Raw genomic sequence first — 15,934 nt, 5'->3', positions numbered from 1 at the left:
ATCATACCTGTCCTGTAAGTCTTAAATAGCCTACTTATATAAAGTCTTTGATTAAATTAAATTCAGTTTAGAGCTAATCTAGGATTTGTTGTTCTAGGCTTTATTTTAAATCGAGTTGTGTTGCACCACTTAATTCATTTTAAACCCATATTAACAAATAGGGGATTATAATTTAACCTGCGATTAAAACCTCATTTTACGATTAATTTTCGCCGTCATAATGGATTCTCCATTGACAGCAACAATACTAATATTCAATTTCCTTCTTTATTGACCACCATCAACTCTTTCTCTGACATAAGTAGGCTAAACAGCTCTGGGCTGCGTTTCCCAAAAGCATCGTAAGCCTAAGTTGATCGTAAAAACGATCGTACGAGTGATCTTAATATTAAGGTCTGTTTCCCAAAAGCATCGTAACTTAAGTAGCACTTGAAAATGATCGTAGATCTACGAGTGCTCTGGAGTAATCGTAAAGCTCTAAGTGTATCGTAAGAGGACAGAGTTATGAGGTCACCTACAGGACAACAGGCAGATTACACCTTTAACTTTATTCAAGTGCATTGTGATAATACTATAAGGTTTTGATTGTACTTTATTGTACACTTTTTTATTATTATTTTTATTTTAATATTCTCATTATTATCAATGTTGATAAAAAAACAGTTCTGCTGCTTAATATTTTTGTGGAAACGGACTTTATGATCACTGGATTTTATTATTATTTTTTTTATGAGGGCAGGTAACAAACTAAAAAATTATAAATACACATCTGAATTAAATGAGGATATTTATTTCGTCTTTTTGAAATGTATCTTTTCGTGTTTTTTTGTTTTTTGTTCAGCCATTTTGTCAGTGCCTCAGCCTGTAGGTAGTTGCTTTATATAGCCTAGACGTGTTTTGATTGCTAATCCACATCAGATGACAATTATTAGGTGAAACGTTCCGAGGAAACGATTCCATATAAGGTTATATTTCAGCACTTCGCAAATGGACAGCGACTCTTAAGTAGCACTTAGAGCGCGTTCTCGCGTGTTCATGTTAAGTACATTTTTGGGAAACACACGTGGAATTGCTGCGAGTGATCGTAACTTTGCTCGTATAACACGCTCTTTAGAGCTAAGATACATCGTTATTGGGAAACCCGGCCCTGGGCTGCGTTTCCCAAAAGCATCGTAAGCCTAAATTGATCGTAAAAACGATCGTACGAATTAAGGTCTGTTTCCCAAAAGCATCGTAACTTAAGTAGCACTTGAAAATGATCGTAGATCTATGAGTGCTCTGGAGTAATCGTAAAGCTCTAAGTGTATCGTAAGAAGACAGAGTTATGAGGTCACCTACAGGACAACGGGCAGATTACACCATAAACTCTATTCAAGTGCATTGTGATAATACTATAAGGTTTTGATTGTACTTTATTGTACACTTTTTTATTATTATTTTTATTTTAATATTCTCATTATTATCAATGTTGATAAAAAAAACAGTTCTGCTGCTTAATATTTTTGTGGAAACGGACTTTATGATCACTGGATTTTTTTTTTTTTGAGGGCAGGTAACAAACTAAAAAATTATAATTACACATCTGAATTAAATGAGGATATTTATTTCGTCTTTTTGAAATGTATCTTTTCGTGTTTTTTTTTGTTCTGCCATTTTGTCAGTGCCTCAGCCTGTAGGTAGTTGCTTTATATAGCCTAGACGTGTTTTGATTGCTAATCCACATCAGATGACAATTATTAGGTGAAACGTTCAGAGGAAACGATTCCATATAAGGTTATATTTCAGCACTTCGCAAATGGACAGCGACTCTTAAGTAGCACTTAGAGCGCGTTTTCGCGCGTTCATGTTAAGTACATTTTTGGGAAACGCATGTGGAATTGCTGCGAGTGATCGTAACTTCGCTCGTAGCATGCAGCTAAGATCGTTATTGGGAAACCTGGCCCAGGCCGATAAAGTAGCCTAAATAAACTTGTAATGAAAACATTGCGGCAGCTCATGCGGATTTCATAAGACTGGAAACATATAGTATCAATTAACGGAGTAGCCTATATTATGGCAGCGTATCTTATGATGATAAACCACTGTCATGATTGGGGGAGTGACTATCTCCGCTCTTGACAGCGCCGCCTTGTTCGCTTGATCGCTGACCATTCCGTTTGATCGAGTGGAGCGGTCATGAGAAATGCGAGGCGCGACCGCGATTTCTGGTGCTCACCTCATCAACCACGCTGCAGTATGCTAAATATAGGCTACTCCTGAGCTGGCTCAATCTGTTTTATTGTTCATTTTTATTAGTAACACAATGAGACCTGACGACACACACTGTTTCTATCTCTGTTCAATCATCTGCATAGTTTCATTATAGGTGCACTTATTTTATTTAAACCTCCTCACATTTTTAATCTTTTAAATGGATCCATAATTTAGATTTAAATCTGAGTTTAAAGTTATGGAGCAACATGATTAAAGTTAATCCATCTTAAATATAAATGAAATCCATGTTCAAAATGATGGTTTAAATGTAAACCTGCTTATTTTTAAACAAGGTTTAAAGTTTGGTGCAATACAATTATTAGATAAATCCTTGTTGTTAACCCACCCTATAAGTCTTTAAAAAAATCATTTAAATGGATAATATGTGTACATCCTGTGTACCTAATTACTGTTTGTCTGATGAGTGTCCAATCTCTAACTGTTAATGCTTTGATGTTAAAGCTAGAATGTCACTAATGTGTTTATTCACAAAAAGGCATGATTTTTATTTTTATATATATTATAGCAATTTTACTTTTTATCTAGGCTACATTTTCCATCGGTGTGTGAATGAGTGTATGAATGGGTGAATGTGAGGCAAATGTAAAGCGCTTTGGATGGCCGTAGGTCTGTTAAAAGCGCTATATAAATGCAGTCCATTTACCATTTACCATTTCCTAACCAACAAAGAAACAAAAAAAGGACAAAATAAATAAGCTGATCTATAGCATGTTAAATGGTGGTAGCCTAGTCTATGAATGGGACACCCCTCTAAGCTCACAGAAATGGTTAGACCCAAGTCTTCAGCAGCCAATGACACTGACCCATTCAAACTGAATTTTTTACATGTATTTTACGCGAATTTCATGTGTTAAATTCGCGCTGATTCGTCACACGTATTTAACAAGTATTTCACGCGTATTGAAATACGTGTTAAATACACGTAAAATACGTGTTAAATACGTGTTAAAATTCACGTGTTTTTGGCACTCTTGGCTTTCCATATATCGCCGACGTTTAACGCCTCGTGACTAAACAATGGGCGCCAATGTGAGTGTGCACACAACGCGTAAAACGCCAGGTGTAAAAGCGTCATTTAAAAAAAACGCCTCGGGTTCGTTTTTTTATTTTGACGCGGCGCGTTAAAAACTGGCCGACCAATGAGATCAGCGCTTTTGTTCACGTGCCTGGAGCTGCTGAAGTGACAGTAAAACACGACTTGGTGGCGCTCAAGCACAAAATCGGTCACAAAATGTGCACAAAATGTGCACGTTCACTCGGCGCATCGCCAGTGGAAATTGCTTAGGTGTGAACACTCAAGACGCGCCGAAAAACGTCACGAAAAACGCTGAATCTCATTGGTCGGCCAGTTTTTAACGCGCCGTGTCAAAATAAAAAAACGAACCGAGGCGTTTTTTTTAAAATGGCGCTTTTTCGCCTGCTGTTTTATGCGTCGGTGTGCACACTCACATTGGTGCCCTTTGTTTAGTCACGAGGCGTTAAACGTCGGCGATAAACGTGCACGAAAATCGTCCCGGTGTGAACAGGCCTTTAGGCTAAACAGGTAAACCAAACAGGCAGTGCAAACTTGTGTTTGAAGTATTCAAACAGACGAAAAGAACGTGCGCTTTCCTTGGTGTTCTCAAGATTGCATGCCCACTTTTTAGGGCACACCTCTTATAAAGTAAAGGCCTGTACACAGGCGGAACGAATATCGCACGCGCTTATCGCCAGCGTTTTTCGTGACGCTTTTCGGTGCGTCTTGAGTGTTCACACCCAAGCAATTTCCACTGGCGATGCGCCGAGTGAACGTGCACATTCAGTAGATGCGCTCCCGGTACACAAGGTGGTGCTGCGGCACTTTACGCTTCTGACACTCGCTTGTCACACAGAAGAAAAGGAGAGACAGTATTTACGTGCTTGCCAAAACCACAGATATATTATGTCTAAAATAAAAAAATGAGGCGTTTTTTTTAAAATGATGCTTTTACGCCGTTTTATGCCGTTTTACGCATCGGGGTGCACACTCACATTGGCGCCCATTGTTTAGTCACGAGGCATTAAACGTCGGCGATAAACGCGCGCGAAAATCGTCCCGTGTGAACAGGCCTTAAAGTTGTTGACCATCTTTTAAGTAATTACACTATTTACCACGATACACTATGGCTGTTATAAGAATTAAATTAAATCAGTATCAACAAAATCCATCTTACCATTTATCAAAATCCACTTACACTGTAATTACAATTGCCTAAATAATGTAATGAGAATTTTAGATTTATGTTCTAAATATAATATTTTAATTATAGAAATATGAAATGTTGGGAAAAGGTAATTATTCCAGGCCTATGAAACTATAAAACTGCCAGTAGGCTATAGGTAGCGGAACCTATACTTTGTTTGAATCTATTTTTGTTGGAAAAATAGAGCAAAACTGTAAAAAAATGACCACTTGTTGTTTATTGAACTGTTGTATAAAATTAATATTGCATTTTGAAATCGTGCTGATATAGGCTATTCTGGAAAATAGCACTCTTGCTCATATGATATTGCTTACCTCATAATTTCCTCTTTAATTACTTTCAAACGAATGTTTAATTTTTTGTTCATTATTAGCCTATTTTTAATGAAAATACAACAATAAAATAGTAGGCCTACAATAAAAATAAAAAAAATTGTATATTAAACTTTTGTTAAAAAAACGAATAAGACGGGTGACATAAAATTGCTATACCCGAATTATAACAAATAAATAAAAGATATTTGGAAATTCCCCTTTTAAACCCCTTTAAAACTCAGTTTGTGTTTTTTTTTTATTAAAAGTTGCGCTTGTGCCTCTGCTATCGTCTTGTCAATCATCTCGCTCGCGGCTATGATTACAGTTACAGTAAAATTTTAATGTATATATATACAATAATCAAAATTGTTGCTGCATACCCCTCTGGCACTGGGTAGTTGCGCCCCTGTCTACAGTAGTTTTTATTTGGCCTCTAGAGGCTGCTCTGTACTGTATAATGCCAGCAGACCCTTCTCAGAACACTTTACAGGTGGTTTTATGGCTTTAGTCATTCTCTTCAAATGCTATGGAGTTAGAAACGTGTATAGCAATGCCATATGTAACTTTAGAGATGGTCGCTAAATTTGCAAATATCAAGCGTCCAACGTCAAACCAACTTTATGCTAGTGTAAACTGCATGCAGGTCGTGACATCCGATTTGCAAAAAAAAAAAGCTCATTCTTTTTCTTTAGTCAGAATGTATATTTTAGGTTGTACATAATCCAGATTAGAACCTGATCATAGGCGGAGGGTGAACCAACTCCAGGCCAAATTTAGGATAAGCCCAAAGTATACTTCTGCGGCCCGCGTTCCATGAAGGTATGTAATTTGCATCATCAGGATTGTCCAAGGACAACCACTCTCACACAGTGGCGGTTCTAGACCACGGTAACTAGGGGGGCCAGGCAGGGGCCACTTGTGCTTTTAGGGGGCACACGTTAACATTTATCTTAACCAGTAGTTAAATAGGTTGTTCACCTAAAATTTTTAATTCTATCACCATTTAATCACCCCATGTCATTCCAAATATGACTTTCTTATGTTGAACACAATATTAACTTATTTTATTAAACTGTTGTATAATATCAGTGTGGCGAGCAGCGAGGCCGAGGGACCGTGAGGGCGGGACGAGGCGGCGCTCATCAGAGAGGATGAGCGCCAGCTGCGAGCCGCAGCGATCTCGGCCCTAGCGGAGGAGCGAGGGAGTATAAAGGAGGAGCGACGACAGTGAGGGAGGAGAGAGGACCAGGCCTGGACTTTATGTTGTATTTTATTTACGTTTTGTTATGTGTTGCTGCAGTCGACCGTGAGGGGCTGCAGCTTATTATTTTCATTTTGTGTTTGTGTGTAGGCGGCAGTCGACCGCGAGGGGCTGCCGCCGCCATATTTATTTTGTCTTTATTTTTGATTAAATACTTTGATTGTCCGCCGGTTCCCGCCTCCTTCTTCCCGTACAAACAACATTTACTACAATCAGTATCGCATTTTCACTCATGCTATTCTGGGTTAAAAAAAACAGAACTCGTGTGATATTGCAGTCGTTACTCATGTTAGGCCTATATTGCTTATACTGTAGTCTATATCATGATGTAAATGTGAGGGCGTTTTCACACTGGCAGGTTAGTTTGAATAATTGATAATGTGAAAGTTGTCATGTGGAGCCGGTGAGCTGAGCTCAGGGGAACTGAATTTGAGACTGCCTGAAGGAGGTGGTCTGGGTTCGGTTGCACAAATTGCCCTCGAACAGTGCCGCGATTCATGTGAATGTGAAAGCAACAAGGACTCGGGTACGCAAGAAAAGTAACCTGCGCATGCATTTTATCAGATGACGATGTATTTAGTACAATAAAACACATGTAAGGGATGATAGTGTTGATGATTTACCTTGGATACGAGCGAGAGGGAGCCTGCGGTGTATTCGTGGTTTAGAACGTGCTCTAACGCGGACCACAACAAACGTGCCCAGTGTAAAAATGCTCTGAGACTAAAACTCAAACGGGCATTTTTGCTGCATATCTTGAATTTGATGGACATTCTAACTAAGAAGCACTGACATGGTTTGGTTAACGACATTCTAACTAATACAGGTTTTTGGAACAACACGAGGGTGTTTTTATTTTCTTTTTGGGGGAACTAACCCTTTAACTGATTTTCTGTATTATTGAAAGTCTTTTTTATTTGGCCATGTACAATATCACTATGCAGTCTCTACACGTAAAGTAAAATAATTTCAAGTTCATTTATTTATTTGAAAAGTAATGTATGTAATATGATCATGCATGCTCAATTTATAAAAGTAAAACTAAACCATTTATTTTACACATTTTGTAGCCTACATGCTCTCTGTTAGCGGACTCTTCGCAAAGTTAATATAGGCACAAAAACAAACATCTAATACTCTATAAGCAACACTGGACAATTGGATAAAATAATATTATTTCTCGCTATATGTGAACAAGACCGAAATTATATTATTTTCTGTATCTTTTCTCGGGTATGCCCATCTCTGTGGTGAAACACATCTCTGTCATAGTCGCACATGAATGGTTCTTTCATTGCGTTGGTCATAATTTATCTTTGACTGCATCTTCCTAATTCGGAATATGATCAAAGATTACATATGTTGACGTGTTCGGAGAAATTAGCCATTGAAAAAATATATTTTAACTACCAGTAGGCTAGGTTTAAATGAACGAAATTACTGAATTGAATTCAAAGTCGTCAGGTCAGTAAAATTAATCTACAGTATCACTGCTGCATATGGGTGAAGTTACACACAACAACGTGTATAAAGAGAGCTTATTTTATCTACAATCAAGTGCGTAGCAACCATTATAGCCAGCGTTTTACAACTATTTGAGCGAATGCAGACTGAGTGACGAATCATTCATAAACAGACTATTGCGCGCCACAGCGCTCAGCCTTCTCATTGCTTCTCTGCATTGGTTATTGGTTATGACCAAGCGGCTCCTCCCGCAGTTTCTCTTGAAGTCAATACGGAAGTGACATGTACTGCAATTCATCAACTGGCCACTAGGGACAGGCTCCAGAAGGGAGCAGAATCTCATTGAGCTCATGTTAAAATGCCCAACTTTACAGCAGAATAAAACATGTTAACAGCCTGGTACAAACTGTGGTTTTGGTCTATACGGCTAATTTTGCCCTTCATAACAACTGTGAGGGGGGTGAATTTTTATAACTCATTCGTTTACATTATATAAAGCATTAAAGTTCTGCATAATTAAGGGCGTGGCCACTTCTAGTGACAGGTGGATAGCCATTTATCTGCTGTCTGTTAGTCATTGCGTCACTTAAGCTCCGCCCACGTCCCGTCTTTTTGCCCATTTTCTGTTATCCGGCAGTGACGCGCGATGACGAGCTGCCAAGATTGCAATGGCCATCTCAAAATATCTCCCATATTTTGCACCTCAAAACTGCTTATCAGAATCCTATGGGTGACGTCACAGACACTACGTCCATATTTTTTTTACAGTCTATGGTTATGACACAATAAAGTACTCTTTTCATCACATACCACCACAGCAAAAACTGCACATTGCAACCAGTCTCAGAAAATAGTTTGGTGCGATATGATTCCAAATTTAGGGGGGCCAAGCTTGTTGACACGGGGGCACTATATGAAATAAAACACGTTTGAAAGAACAATTTTGATCTTAAAAGATAAATAAAATCATCTCTGACAATATTTTATTTGTTTGACTGAAGAGAGATTTTACACCTACCGTTCTCCTAAACAGCTTAGTGCGACTGAGGAGAAAATGGCCGACTCTAGTCATAATTTACAATTTACCATAGTCACCTGTAGGTGTCCCCGTGTCCCCATATCCCTTTAGGTGTCCCTTTTCTTCTTGATGCACTTTATACATTCTATTCATGGAAATTATTATAAGATGAACAAACATTTTGGCACAATTCATAGCAATTTTCTTTTCCCTATTACACATCTGTATTGCATAAAACACTATATAATTAAAGGTAACTTGACTTGTCTTACTGTATGCTGAACATATTACAAAATAAACCATGTTAAAATATTCAAACTGTTTATGCTGAGAGAAAAATAGATGAACTAATAAATAATTAGATGTCATATATTGAAACATTGTCTCTTGTCTCTTTCAAGTAGGATACATGGTTTGGGGAAAATGGATGGCAGGAAGAGCTGTGAACCTGACAAGGAGCTGAGTACTGATGTGAAGATGAGAAGACCAGAGTCATCATATAACAGTAATTTAATATCGATGTGTAAGAACAGCAATTTACATTTGGATAACATCAACATCTAATACATTAAAATGTGAGCATATTTTAAGATTTTTTTTTCTATGATGAAACAAGTTCTTATTCCTTTAACTGTTGCAGGTGCAGGAGTAGAATCAGCTGTGGCAGCATCTGCAAATGCAGCAGCAGGAGACGAAAGGGCAAGTCAACATTCACCACTATCTGCAAAAACATGGAAACAAACAGCATTAAAATCAACAGTAATAATATCACTGGCAGTTGCAGTAGTTGCAGCAGTAGTAGATAAGGCAGGAACAACAGGAGTTGATGCAGCAGCGGGAGCAGTAGCAGTAGCAGGAGCAGCAGCTATATGCACTTTAAGATCATTATGGGAAGCAGAAGTGAGAGCAGTAGCAGCAGAAGTGGGAACAGCAGCAATAGCAGCAGTAGCTGGAGGTGTAGCAGGAACAGCAGCAGCAATATTGCAATCATTAGTAGGAGCACAATCACAAAGAGGATCAGCAGTAGTTGGAGAAATAGCAGGAGCTGCAATAGTAGCAATAGCCAGACCACAATTACAATGGGTAACAAATACAATACAGTGGGCAATAGATACAGTAAAGTGGGTGATATCTCTAGTTAAAAAAAAATAGCAGCAGTAAAATGGGGTATTGAAGTAGTAAAAGTAGCAATACCCACAGCAACAGTAATTGGAGGATCGGGATTAGCAGCAGCAGCAGCTGTATATAAACAAGTATCACAGGCAGGAGTAACAGTAGCAGAATCAACAGCAGGAACAGGGTCAGCAGGATCAGCAGCAGGAACAGGGTCAGCAGGATCAGCAGCAGGAACAGGGTCAGCAGGATCAGCAGCAGCAGCAGGAACAGGGTCAGCAGGATCAGCAACAGGAACAGGGTGAGCAGGATCAGCAGCAGCAGGAACAGGGTCAGCAGGATCAGCAGCAGCAGGAACAGGGTCAGGAGGATCAGCAGCAGCAGCAGCAGGAACAGGGTCAGGAGGATCAGCAGCAGGAACAGCAGCAGCAGCAGGAACAGGGTCAGCAGGATCAGCAGCAGCAGCAGGAACAGGGTCAGCAGGATCAGCAGCAGGAACAGGGTTAGCAGGAACAGCAGCAGCAGCAGCAGGAACAGGGTCAGCAGGATCAGCAGCAGCAGCAGGAACAGGGTCAGCAGGATCAGCAGCAGCAGCAGGAACAAGTCAGCAGGATCAGCAGCAGCAGGAACAGCAACAGCAGCAGGAACAGGGTCAGCAGGATCAGCAGCAGCAGGAACAGCAGCAGCAGCAGGAATAGGGTCAGCAGGGTCAGCAGCAGGAACAGGGTCAGCAGGATCAGCAGCAGCAGGAACAGCAGCAGCAGCAGGAATAGGGTCAGCAGGATCAGCAGCAGCAGGAACAGCAGCAGCAGCAGGAATAGGGTCAGCAGGGTCAGCAGGATCAACAGCAGCAGGATCAGCAGCAGCAGGAACAGCAGCAGCAGCAGCAGGAATAGGGTCAGCAGGATCAGCAGCAGCAGGAACAGCAGCAGCAGCAGGAATAGGGTCAGCAGGGTCAGCAGCAGGAACAGGGTCAGCAGGGTCAGCAGGATCAGCAGCAGGAACAGGGTCAGCAGGATCAGCAGCAGCAGCAAGAACAGGGTCAGGAGGATCAGCAGCAGGAACAGGGTCAGCAGGATCAGCAGCAGCAGCAGCAGCAGCAGCAGGAACAGGGTCAGGAGGATCAGCAGCAGCAGCAGGAACAGGGTCAGGAGGATCAGCAGCAGCAGCAGGAACAGGGTCAGGAGGATCAGCAGCAGGAACAGGGTCAGCAGGATCAGCAGCAGCAGCAGGAACAGGGTCAGCAGGATCAGCAGCAGCAGGAACAGGGTCAGCAGGATCAGCAGCAGGAACAGGGTTAGCAGGATCAGCAGCAGGAACAGGGTTAGCAGGATCAGCAGCAGCAGCAGGAACAGGATCAGCAGCAGCAGCAGCAGCAGCAGGAACAGGGTCAGCAGGATCAGCAGCAGGAACAGGGTTAGCAGGATCAGCAGCAGGAACAGGGTTAGCAGGATCAGCAGCAGCAGGAACAGGATCATCATCATCATCATCAGCAGCAGCAGCAGCAGCAGGAACAGGGTCAGCAGGATCAGCAGCAGGAACAGGGTTAGCAGGATCAGCGGCAGCAGCAGGAACAAGTCAGCAGGATCAGCAGCAGGAACAGGGTCAGCAGGATCAGCAGCAGCAGGAACAGCAACAGCAGCAGGAACAGGGTCAGCAGGATCAGCAGCAGCAGGAACAGCAACAGCAGCAGAAACAGGGTCAGCAGGATCAGCAGCAGCAGGAACAGCAGCAGCAGCAGGAATAGGGTCAGCAGGGTCAGCAGCAGGAACAGGGTCAGCAGGATCAGCAGCAGGAACAGGGTCAGCAGGATCAGCAGCAGGAACAGGGTCAGCAGGATCAGCAGCAGCAGCAGCAGGAACAGGGTCAGCAGGATCAGGGTCAGCAGGATCAGGGTCAGCAGCAGTAGAATCAATAGCAGCAGGACTAGCAGGATATATTAACACTCCTAATACATTCATTTTCCAGAGTCCTCAATAATGGTTGATTTGGGGTTTCAGTGGCAGCTTACATTATAAGTCCTGCATTTTAATATGATTCATACCATTAAAGGTGCAGTAAGCGATTTCTGAAAAATTATGTTGAAATCACCAAAACAAACATGACCCTACCCAAAAGGATCACAGCCATACTCCACCACCTAAATTCATGAATACGCCGTGCACCACAGGCTACGACTATGGTGGAATCTACTCTGTCTGCAGCCCTAGTAGGAAGTGATCTCAATAACAGAGTTCAGACTAAAAGTTAAGACTGCACAATTTTCAAACTGGTCGGATCACTGCTCTTTTCACACTGCATGACTATCTGGGCCAGCATTCAGTCACTGCTGTGCTCACACTGCACAATGGATCGTCGACAGGAGGTTTCACACTGCATGACTTCACACAATAGGAAGAATCACGACAGCTCTCCGGTGCGCAAAGTTCTCGCATGAGACTTGAATTGTTATAAAAAATTATAAACTGCAGAAAGTTTGCGATCCAAATAGTCTGTGCGCTGATTTGCAGCGAAAAGAAGAAAAAGAAAAACGTTTATGGTGGAGGAAATGGTTGGGGAGACACAGGGAGCAAAGATTCAATTCTGCAAAGAGATTTGGAGGTACATAAATCATTTTGCACAGTGCTGCTGTTGTGGCTGGTCGAGCAAATGTTTGTGCTTTGTTTCTGTTTGATAGAATTGTAAATATATCTATTAAAATACTGATATTCTGGTCTTTAACTCCCCGAATCTCCCGCTGCCCTGTATCTTGCTCTCTCATTGGCTGTAGGTTATCGCAGATGTGATTTTCAGTCAGAACACATTTCACACAGCAGGAGTTTGAATCGCCGACAAGTCCAGATATTTAGCATGCCAAATATCTCACGGGCGTCGGCGACTCATCGGCGATTCCCTCTGATCACGTCTTTGATAATGCACACTGTGTGATTGTCACTCATGTGCACGAGCACCGATTTGCCTATGATTTCGGCATTTGTCAACGATTTCGCAAAACATGTCTGTGAGTCAAAATCGGGGCTAAAATCGGGCAGTGTGAACTCGGCATAAGGGAAAGCAATTTGTGTTGCTTGATTGAATCATTTCACCAGTCTTCTACATAATCCTTTATTCTGTGAAAAAAGACTGTCATGTTAATATAACATTAATACCTCGGTATGTACAAATCTCAGTTTTTGCGTACTGAGCACACGCTCCTTCCCATCATGAGTGCATACCCCCCTTACTGCTGATTGGTTACACGTGTGTTTTGGGGCTCAGTCTGATCAGCGTATCTCAGAAATCACTTACTCCACCTTTAAGGGTGTTTTCATATCTCTCACTTGCTCTCAAAGCCTTCTGGACACACACCTAAAAGGGCTATTATTGGGGTTTTGAGGGGAACTGTTCCATTAATTTCAGCCTCACATTTCTCCTGTATCTGTAACGTGTTATTTGAATTCTTAGACAGGAATAACAGATATCCTTTAGAAATTATCTTTAAAAAAAATTATATCGGTGAGTGCTTTTTAACTATTTCTAATTTCTTATGTGTTGTGAGGAAATGTCTCAGACCTTGGGAGTGTAAATTTGCTTCTTATTTATACAGATGATTTAAGTGTTTCATTGTGAAATAATTGGTGCAGATCCAAATTGAGACCACCTTTTGAAACCCATGTCTGTACAAGATGGGTCATTAAGGGGCATGGAACAGAGGGTCTTTTCAATATTGACCCATCGAGTTTGTGTGTCTTCTCTCATCCCTCCTCAACTGGGGCCTCAACTGAGCTGTCCAAAAGTAAAACCTAAAATCCCAGCCTGCCATTCGTTTTAGGCCATTGTATTATTTTAAGACTTATTCTTGGTCGTTTTCCTTGCAAAATAAATGTAGAAATTATTTTATTTAGCAAATCAAATTTATAGAGCACATTTAAAGTGCTGTACACATAAAAACAGAGCAAATAGTAACTAGAAACAGATACAATTTAAAAAATAAAAAAAACACCAGCATCCAAGACAGAATACTTCTTATGAGCTAAAAGCAACAGAAAATAAATACGTTTTAAGACATGACTTGAACTCAGACAGAGAGGAAGTCAATCTGATATACAGTGGAAGCCTGTTCCACAGTGTGGGGCCTACCACTTCAAAAGCTTGGTTACCCCTTGATTTTAACCGGATTCTAGGTATCTGAAGGAGAAGTTTCGTTTCAGATCTAAGACTTCTTGTGGGAGAATATAAATGGAGTAAGTCCAACAGATAAGAAGGTGCCAAATCATTTAAAGATTTATATACCAATATTTATATTTATATTCAATTCTGTAATTTATCGGAAGCCAATGGAGGGATCTCAAAAGGGGGGTGGCATGATCAAATTTCCTCTTCCCCTTCAGGAATTTAGTCGCAGCATTTTGAACAACCTGCAGGCACGATGTTTGGGATTTTGATATACCAAAATAAAGGGAGTTGCAGTTGTCCAGACGCGAGGTGATAAGAGCATGGATCGCAGTCTCCAACGAGCGCTTGGGAAGATAAGATTAAATTTTTGCCAGGGAGCGAAGATATAAAAAGCTAGATCCAATGACACCACTAATTTGCTTATCAAATTTGAGGGAACTATATAATATCACATCTAAATTCCGTACTTGAGGTGAGATAGGTAAATCTAGAGATCCAAGGTCAAGGTCATGTTTTGACCTGGTTTCTGAAGGGTCAAAAACAACAACTTCTGTTTTCTCTGAGTTCAAAAATAGGAAATTCTTGGCAAGCCAAGCTTTAACCTCCTCAAGACATGCTGTCAAACTCTCTAGAGCACACTTATTTTTTCACTTTTTACGTTTATGTTGTATAATTGGCCCAAAGAGGAGGGAAAAAAAGATGCCCAGGTATATAAACCCATTCTTGGGCCATTTGAACTTGCTGTTAATTTGGATTTGTTTTGGAATTTGACCATTAACATTTTTGATCACAGTTTTATCCAGAGTAGTACCCATACTTGAGAATGAGCTCTTCTAAATATGGAATTGTTGTCTCTGGTTCATCGGCGTATAAGGACAACTTATGTTCCTCTCCTCCAATTACAATTCCCTTATTCAATGTCATCCCGAACTTGAGCAAGGGGGTCGATGTTGATACCAAAGATACACAATCAATGCCATATATGCATAAGAACAATGCCCTTGCACCTGTAGATTTTGTAAAGCTCATAATATTTAACACTCTGCGAAGGTATAATATCTCTCTGGGATAAATCTGCTTTGGTCCGGATGTATAATTTGACAAATACATTTATTTATGGCAGTTAATAATATACATACATGACTATTTAACAATGAAATATGCCAAAAAAAACTAAGAACTAAGAACTAGTTATTTAAAAAAATTTATAGAATTAATTTATATATCTGTCAGGTCCTAGGCTTTTATTATTCTTAAAAGTAAAGATTATTTCCCTTTCCTCAATACGTTCATTCAGATCATTTGCCATTGACTCATCAGAGCAGGTATCTGAATTTTTGTGGAGGGATTTGAAGAAATCTGCAAAGGATTCTGCAATTTCATCAGGTTTGGTACGGGGATTGATGGAGCTACAAGATTTTATTTTTTGTATGATATTTGAAGATCTTTGCATTTCTAATGTAATTGTTAACAATCTACTAGCCCTATTCCCATGCCCACGGAAAGACACGGGTTTACCTTCAGGGAAATCGTATCGTTGACAATATACATATGGGATTACCAAGCTGGGAATCACATCATATGGGCATCTAGTCCAGTACAAGGGCTGACCAACCGGCATGCAGAAGATACTGGGTCTGGTTTCAGACGCCTCTGCCACGTCTGACTGACGAAGAATGCTGGAGGAACTCGAACAGGAATCGCAGAGTGGCGAACTCGCCTGAAGAGCAAGTAGATGGTAGTATCCCCCTGTTAGATGGGAATGAAGCCGCAAGCGAGACAGCTTGATGTGATGGCCACACAGAGCGAGCCATGGCACCATGCACAACTCGGAACTCAGCCGTGTAGCCATTGAGGTCTCGTATGCATCAATCCAAGCGGCGTGAGCACGGCTGTGGATGCCATATGCCCCAGGAGCCTTTGAAATTGCTTCAGTGGACGCTCCCCTGTCTGGTTCCCTTTCCACCTCATTTATTTATTTTTCTTTTTCTTTTCTGATGGACTGTAAATATGTAAATACGTTTACCTATCCTCAGTAAAGCTTTACTTATTATGCTCCAAGCTTGGTTGGTGGTCTGCTTAAGTCTTCCGTTCTCTGTGTATCATGAGTTGT

At 40.9% G+C, this 15,934-nt stretch overlaps 1 protein-coding gene across 1 annotated transcript in view; it reads right to left on the bottom strand.

Moving 5' to 3' along the window:
• The window catches only part of LOC307122960 (uncharacterized protein), a gene marked incomplete at both ends in the record, with an annotated part of 765,959 nt that overhangs the window by 104,828 nt on the left and 645,197 nt on the right, over positions 1–15,934 (bottom strand). The window lies entirely within an intron of this gene.

Source organism: Gobio gobio (assembly GCF_949357685.1).
Source record: "Gobio gobio genome assembly, chromosome: 1".
Lineage (NCBI taxonomy): Eukaryota > Metazoa > Chordata > Actinopteri > Cypriniformes > Gobionidae > Gobio > Gobio gobio.
This window is presented reverse-complemented; position numbering and strand designations above follow the sequence as displayed.